Genomic DNA, 8067 nt, shown 5'->3' with positions numbered 1-8067 from the left:
ATAAAAATGCCTTTGGCACAAAGCTGTATGCTATTCCGTCAGAACCGGCCTGAGATCATTTTCCCTCCCTGTTTTCCTTCATTCTAACTTGCATCCGAAGTAGGTAATTTTGAAACCGGATGTAATTGTTTGTTTCACAGTAACTTTGATCCTGTCACAATAAACTTGATTGAATCAATGCCATCTCATGGGAAACAAACCTCTACTAGCTTGGATCAAGGTAATGAACCACTGACAGCTGACTCATGAGATTTTGCCGCCAACCAACCAGTTTGGCGTTCAGGATTTTGAGGCAATTTCAGACATGCTTGGTTCGTTGTTTTAGTGGCATGATTCTCGCTTAGGGTGCGAGAGGTCCCGGGTTCAACTCCCGGACGAGCCCAGAGACAAGCTTGACCTATGAGGTTGATGTTCGCGCCAATCTGTCTCATGTTTAAATGAATCAAATTGCAAGCTCTGCATACTGTAGCTTCCATGTTGTAATGGTTTTGGCTTTGCATTTAGTGATCCTAGTTCAAATCTTGGTGGACCCTGCTTCAGTTTAGTGGCAGGAGAGAGGTTCCAGCTATGTGTTTGATATTAAAGTTCAATTGTCTAAACACATCATGTTTCAATAAATTCAAATTGCAAGCCGTTCAAATCTTGGTGGCATTTGAAATCGATAAGCCATCAACGAAAGTTTGCCCATAAAAATGCCTTTGGCACAAAGCTGTATGCTGCAGAACCGGCCTGAGTTAATTTTCCCTCCCTGTTTTCCTTCATTCTAACTTGCATCCAAAGTAGGTCATTTTTAAACAGGAAGGAATTGTTTGTTGTACAGTAACTTTGATCCTGTCACAATAAACTTGATTGAATCAATGCCATCTCATGGGGAAAAACCTCTACTTGCTTGGATCAAGGTAATGAACCACTGACAGCTGACTCATGAGATTTTGCCGCCAACCAACCAGTTTGGCGTTCAGGATTTTGAGGCAATTTCAGACATGCTTGGTTCGTTGGTCTAGTGGCATGATTCTCGCTTAGGGTGCGAGAGGTCCCGGGTTCAACTCCCGGACAAGCCCAGAGACAAGCTTGACCTATGAGGTTGATGTTCGCGCCAATCTGTCTCATGTTTAAATGAATCAAATTGCAAGCTCTACATCATGTAGCTTCCATGTTGTAACGGTTTTGGCTTTGCATTCAGTGATCCTAGTTCAAATCTTGGTGGACCCTGCTTCAGTTTAGTGGCAGGAGAGAGGTTCCAGCTATGTGTTTGATATTAAAGTTCAATTGTCTAAACACATCATGTTTCAATAAATTCAAATTGCAAGCCGTTCAAATCTTGGTGGCATTTGAAATCGATAAGCCATCAACGAAAGTTTGCCCATAAAAATGCCTTTGGCACAAAGCTGTATGCTGCAGAACCGGCCTGAGTTAATTTTCCCTCCCTGTTTTCCTTCATTCTAACTTGCATCCGAAGTAGGTAATTTTGAAACCGGATGTAATTGTTTGTTGTACAGTAACTTTGATCCTGTCACAATAAACTTGATTGAATCAATGCCATCTCATGGGGAAAAACCTCTACTAGCTTGGATCAAGGTAATGAACCACTGACAGCTGACTCATGAGATTTTGCCGCCAACCAACCAGTTTGGCGTTCAGGATTTTGAGGCAATTTCAGACATGCTTGGTTCGTTGTTTTAGTGGCATGATTCTCGCTTAGGGTGCGAGAGGTCCCGGGTTCAACTCCCGGACGAGCCCAGAGACAAGCTTGACCTATGAGGTTGATGTTCGCGCCAATCTGTCTCATGTTTAAATGAATCAAATTGCAAGCTCTGCATACTGTAGCTTCCATGTTGTAATGGTTTTGGCTTTGCATTTAGTGATCCTAGTTCAAATCTTGGTGGACCCTGCTTCAGTTTAGTGGCAGGAGAGAGGTTCCAGCTATGTGTTTGATATTAAAGTTCAATTGTCTAAACACATCATGTTTCAATAAATTCAAATTGCAAGCCGTTCAAATCTTGGTGGCATTTGAAATCGATAAGCCATCAACGAAAGTTTGCCCATAAAAATGCCTTTGGCACAAAGCTGTATGCTGCAGAACCGGCCTGAGTTAATTTTCCCTCCCTGTTTTCCTTCATTCTAACTTGCATCCAAAGTAGGTCATTTTTAAACAGGAAGGAATTGTTTGTTGTACAGTAACTTTGATCCTGTCACAATAAACTTGATTGAATCAATGCCATCTCATGGGGAAAAACCTCTACTTGCTTGGATCAAGGTAATGAACCACTGACAGCTGACTCATGAGATTTTGCCGCCAACCAACCAGTTTGGCGTTCAGGATTTTGAGGCAATTTCAGACATGCTTGGTTCGTTGGTCTAGTGGCATGATTCTCGCTTAGGGTGCGAGAGGTCCCGGGTTCAACTCCCGGACAAGCCCAGAGACAAGCTTGACCTATGAGGTTGATGTTCGCGCCAATCTGTCTCATGTTTAAATGAATCAAATTGCAAGCTCTACATCATGTAGCTTCCATGTTGTAACGGTTTTGGCTTTGCATTCAGTGATCCTAGTTCAAATCTTGGTGGACCCTGCTTCAGTTTAGTGGCAGGAGAGAGGTTCCAGCTATGTGTTTGATATTAAAGTTCAATTGTCTAAACACATCATGTTTCAATAAATTCAAATTGCAAGCCGTTCAAATCTTGGTGGCATTTGAAATCGATAAGCCATCAACGAAAGTTTGCCCATAAAAATGCCTTTGGCACAAAGCTGTATGCTGCAGAACCGGCCTGAGTTAATTTTCCCTCCCTGTTTTCCTTCATTCTAACTTGCATCCGAAGTAGGTAATTTTGAAACCGGATGTAATTGTTTGTTGTACAGTAACTTTGATCCTGTCACAATAAACTTGATTGAATCAATGCCATCTCATGGGGAAAAACCTCTACTTGCTTGGATCAAGGTAATGAACCACTGACAGCTGACTCATGAGATTTTGCCGCCAACCAACCAGTTTGGCATTCAGGATTTTGAGGCAATTTCAGACATGCTTGGTTCGTTGTTCTAGTGGCATGATTCTCGCTTAGGGTGCGAGAGGTCCCGGGTTCAACTCCCGGACGAGCCCAGAGACAAGCTTGACCTATGAGGTTGATGTTCGCGGCCATCTGTCTCATGTTTAAATGAATCAAATTGCAAGCTCTGCATACTGTAGCTTCCATGTTGTAATGGTTTAGGCTTTGCATTCGGTGATCCTAGTTCAAATCTTGGTGGACCCTGCTTCAGTTTAGTGGCAGGAGAGAGGTTCCAGCTATGTGTTTGATATTAAAGTTCAATTGTCTAAACACATCATGTTTCAATAAATTCAAATTGCAAGCGGTTCAAATCTTGGTGGCATTTGAAATCGATAAGCCATCAACGAAAGTTTGCCCATAAAAATGCCTTTGGCACAAAGCTGTATGCTATTCCGTCAGAACCGGCCTGAGATCATTTTCCCTCCCTGTTTTCCTTCATTCTAACTTGCATCCGAAGTAGGTCATTTTTAAACAGGAAGGAATTGTTTGTTTTACAGTAACTTTGATCCTGTCACAATAAACTTGATTGAATCAATGCCATCTCATGGGGAAAAACCTCTACTTGCTTGGATCAAGGTAATGAACCACTGACAGCTGACTCATGAGATTTTGCCGCCAACCAACCAGTTTGCCGTTCAGGATTTTGAGGCAATTTCAGACATGCTTGGCTCGTTGGTCTAGTGGCATGATTCTCGCTTAGGGTGCGAGAGGCACAAAGCTGTATGCTATACCGTCAGAACCGGCCTGAGGTAATTTTCCCTCCCTGTTTTCCTTCATTCTAACTTGCATCCGAAGTAGGTAATTTTGAAACAGGAAGGAATTGTTTGTCGTACAGTAACTTTGATCCTGTCACAATAAACTTGATTGAATCAATGCCATCTCATGGGAAACAAACCTCTACTTGCTTGGATCAAGGTAATGAACCACTGACAGCTGACTCTCATGAGATTTTGCCGCCAACCAACCAGTTTGGCGTTCAGGATTTTGAGGCAACTTCAGACATGCTTGGTTCGTTGTTCTAGTGGCATGATTCTCGCTTAGGGTGCGAGAGGTCCCGGGTTCAACTCCCGGACGAGCCCAGAGACAAGCTTGACATATGAGGTTGATGTTCGCGGCCATCTGTCTCATGTTTAAATGAATCAAATTGCAAGCTCTACATCATGCAGCATACTGTAGCTTCCATGTTGTAATGGTTTTGGCTTTGCATTCAGTGATCCTAGTTCAAATCTTGGTGGACCCTGCTTCAGTTTAGTGGCAGGAGAGAGGTTCCAGCTATGTGTTTGATATTAAAGTTCAATTGTCTAAACACATCATGTTTCAATAAATTCAAATTGCAAGCGGTTCAAATCTTGGTGGCATTTGAAATCGATAAGCCATCAACGAAAGTTTGCCCATAAAAATGCCTTTGGCACAAAGCTGTATGCTATTCCGTCAGAACCGGCCTGAGATCATTTTCCCTCCCTGTTTTCCTTCATTCTAACTTGCATCCGAAGTAGGTAATTTTGAAACCGGATGTAATTGTTTGTTTTACAGTAACTTTGATCCTGTCACAATAAACTTGATTGAATCAATGCCATCTCATGGGGAAAAACCTCTACTTGCTTGGATCAAGGTAATGAACCACTGACAGCTGACTCATGAGATTTTGCCGCCAACCAACCAGTTTGGCGTTCAGGATTTTGGGGCAATTTCAGACATGCTTGGTTCGTTGGTCTAGTGGCATGATTCTCGCTTAGGGCGCGAGAGGTCCCGGGTTCAACTCCCGGACGAGCCCAGAGATCCATCAGAACCAGCCTCCCGGTTTACCTTTATTCTAACCTGCATCCTAAGTAGGTCATTGTGAAACAGGATAGAATTGTTCTTTTTACAGTCACAATGAACAGCAACAACAACAACAACACATGCTGGTATAGTTGTGGAAATTATTTTACCTGAGGTGTCATAATCATTACTTTAGTACAAATTAGAAGATGGGAAAGTAAGAGGAACACACTAGTTTTAATGGAATAATTATAATTCTTAAGTAATTCATAAATAAATAATTTGGAAGGCAGAATGTATTGTTATCGTGCATTTCCTGGATAAATAGATAGTGTAGATAATAACACAATGTACTGTAAGGGATACAACTATTTCAAAATTAGATTAAAGTAATAGTCAATCTTACATTTTCTGGCTGGTATCCTACTCTAGTTTTATTGTATTTATGATTGTCTGATCATCATGGTATTCTAAATAGGCTATTTATACAGGCGATGGTACACTTAAACGGATTAATCTTGCTACCTGTATCAAAGGACGACCCATAGGTAATTATGGTATTACCATAGTGGTGTAACCTAAACGGCATGAATTGTTGTTTTTCCCTTTAACCGGTATATGAAGTTTTCAAACATCAACCAGTGATCGACGTGTTAAAAAGCAGTGATCACTGGTGTATCCTGAGGTTGAATGAAATGCCATTTAAAACGTGATCATTACCTGAACGTCGCTCTTGTGTTTAAAGTTTTGAAATACGCGAAAGTGCTGGGATCGCAACTTGCTCCCCCCGCCCCCTGCCTCCCCCCACTTTGACACCCACTTTGTGGCCAAAAAGATATTACACCCATCTGTACCATAGAGAATGCATTGAAATCGTTTAGGGAGTTTTCGCGAAACAATCCCCGCCAGCCGCGCGACAGGCCCGGTTTTAATTCCCGCCCAATGCAGTGGTGATTAAAAGACTGTGCCAATCGAAAAAGAGAAGCCATTCAACTTGGTGACATGTAATGATGGGGAGACTGTAGCTCAGGCGGTAGAGCTGTGGTCTAGTGATCCAAAGGTTGCTGGTTTGATCCCAGGCTCCTCCTTCTAGCATGCTGTAGTGTCCTTGACCACCTAACCCCTAATTGCTCCTGATGGCTGCATCCGTTGGTGTTTGAACAATTGTATGTCGCTTTGGATAAAAGCATCTGCTAAATGTAATGATGTCTAACGCAAAACCCGGGTGTGGTAGTTAGAACAGGGGGCCCGTTAGGTCCACGTTTACTGCTTGGTTGAAAATGCTGGTGCAAAGCAGATATTTAGGATAACATCTACTCAAAGAGTTTGTGAGAAGTGGGATTTGAACCCACTGCAAACTGAATGCAGTGCCTTAGACCACCCAGCCATCCTGACTGCAAAGTGCTAAAGGAAGGCACAATCCACTACTACAAAAAAATCCCCTTGAGTTTGGCCTTCTTTTAAATTTGTCTTTCTAAATGTCTAGCTCTTTTCTCGATCGCGACTGCCAAGATCCACCAAAGTAAATGTCTTCTTGTTCATGGCGTCTTCATGTATTCACTTTGGATTTGTGCATACTACAACCAAAAGAGGCATAATGTACAAAAAGAGTGATGCTTTTACATGTGGATCAGACAAAACCCAAAAAGCATTGCTTAAAATAATTAATACTCCCCACGAGACGGCTGCTCCATCCGTGGCGGCACCTGGGGAGGTGCTCCCCACGGTGGTCCAGCCTAGAGCCGCTCCAACTGCGGCAGGGTCTCCTGGGGCAGCTGTCCCTGTGGCTGCCCCTCCTCCTGTGGCAGCTCATCCTGTGGCGACTCCTCCAGCAGCGGCTTTCTCGGCTGTGGCTCCCCCAGTGGCATCTCCTTCAGCAGATTCCTCAGGATCAGGGACCCTGGCAGTGTCCCAGAGGAAGAGGAGGGATCACTGCCAGTCGGGCAAGGAGGCCCCCAAGAAGCTGAGAGAAGTGTCAGGGGGGGTTTTGGGGGGGTGCGGCCCTGAAGCAGGGAGTAGGGATGGAGGTCAGGGGGCAGACCCCTCCTTGGGGGAATGTCTCTCCCCTTTGTGGAATGATGGGCAGGGGGCGCCATGGAGTTCCCCCGCTTCCCCCAACAACATGCCCTATTCCTGGGCTGGCCTCATGGACGAGAGCTCAGAAGACATGGTGTTGGGGTTGTATGACTGATGTTGGGTTTGTTCTGTGTTTAGTTGTGTGTAGTTTTGTGTTTTCATAGCATGTTTTTTTTCACATTTTGTTTTAAATGAATTGTTTGGGGGTCATCACAATTTATTCACGGGGAATGAGGGACTCAGTGAAGAGAAGGTTTTTTTTCTATTTTGTTGGGGCTTTGGGTTGTATAATTTGTTTTATATATATCATATATTTGTATTATATATTTTCGAGGGTCTGGGACAAGGGGGGGGTCAGTCTGGAGTATGGGGGGGGTTCACGCTTCAGGGATGGGTATTCTTTTTGGCAGAGGTGGTGTAAGGGTGGAGGGTTTTTTGTTGTGGTGCAGGGGAGGGTGCTGGGGGTGGATATTGTTTATGGGGGCGTTCCTTTGAGGGTTTTTGTGCGGGGGGAGGCTTTTTTAAAGCGTGTCACCCGGCGGGTGCCACCTGACTTGCAGAGGCTATGGAGACCCCCATCACTCTGGAGGAGCTTGAGGGTGCCATCTGAAGGATGGGAAAGCGAACGGTCCCGGGTATCTTCGGTCTGCCAGCAGAGTTTTACCTCAAGTTTTGGGTGTTGCTTGGTCCGGGGGTGCTGGAGGTGCTGACCGAGGTCCTCCGCGCAGGGGCTCTTGGAGTGTTGATGGCAGTGGGGGTGATTTCCCTTTTTTCAAGAAGGGAGACATCTCTGACGTTAATAACTGATGGCCATTGACCATGCATGACAACAAGCTTCTGGCTAAGGTCCTCGCCAACCGTCTGCACACAGTCCTCCCGGATGCGGGCCACGTGGACCAAACGTGCGGAGTGGCTAGGCACTCTGTGAGGTGGAACCTCCAGCTCATCAGAGAGGCTGGGTGGAAGATAGAGGTCAACCCCTTATGGTTGTAGGCCTCGATCGGGCCAAAGCCTTAGATGTGGTTCACTGGGGTTTTATGTTTAAGGTTTTAGAGAGAGTAGGTTCAGGGAATGGTTTTGTTGGTTGCTGCGTACATTGTGCGTAACTGTGGGGAGCAAGGTTTGTGTTAACGGTCACCAAGGGAAATTCTTTGGGTTGCACTCAGGGGTGAGACAGGAGTGAGA

Source organism: Zeus faber (assembly GCF_960531495.2).
Source record: "Zeus faber genome assembly, contig: SCAFFOLD_47, whole genome shotgun sequence".
Taxonomy (NCBI): Eukaryota; Metazoa; Chordata; class Actinopteri; order Zeiformes; family Zeidae; genus Zeus; species Zeus faber.
The sequence above is the reverse complement of the archived record's forward strand: the minus strand, read 5'-3'. Positions refer to the sequence as shown.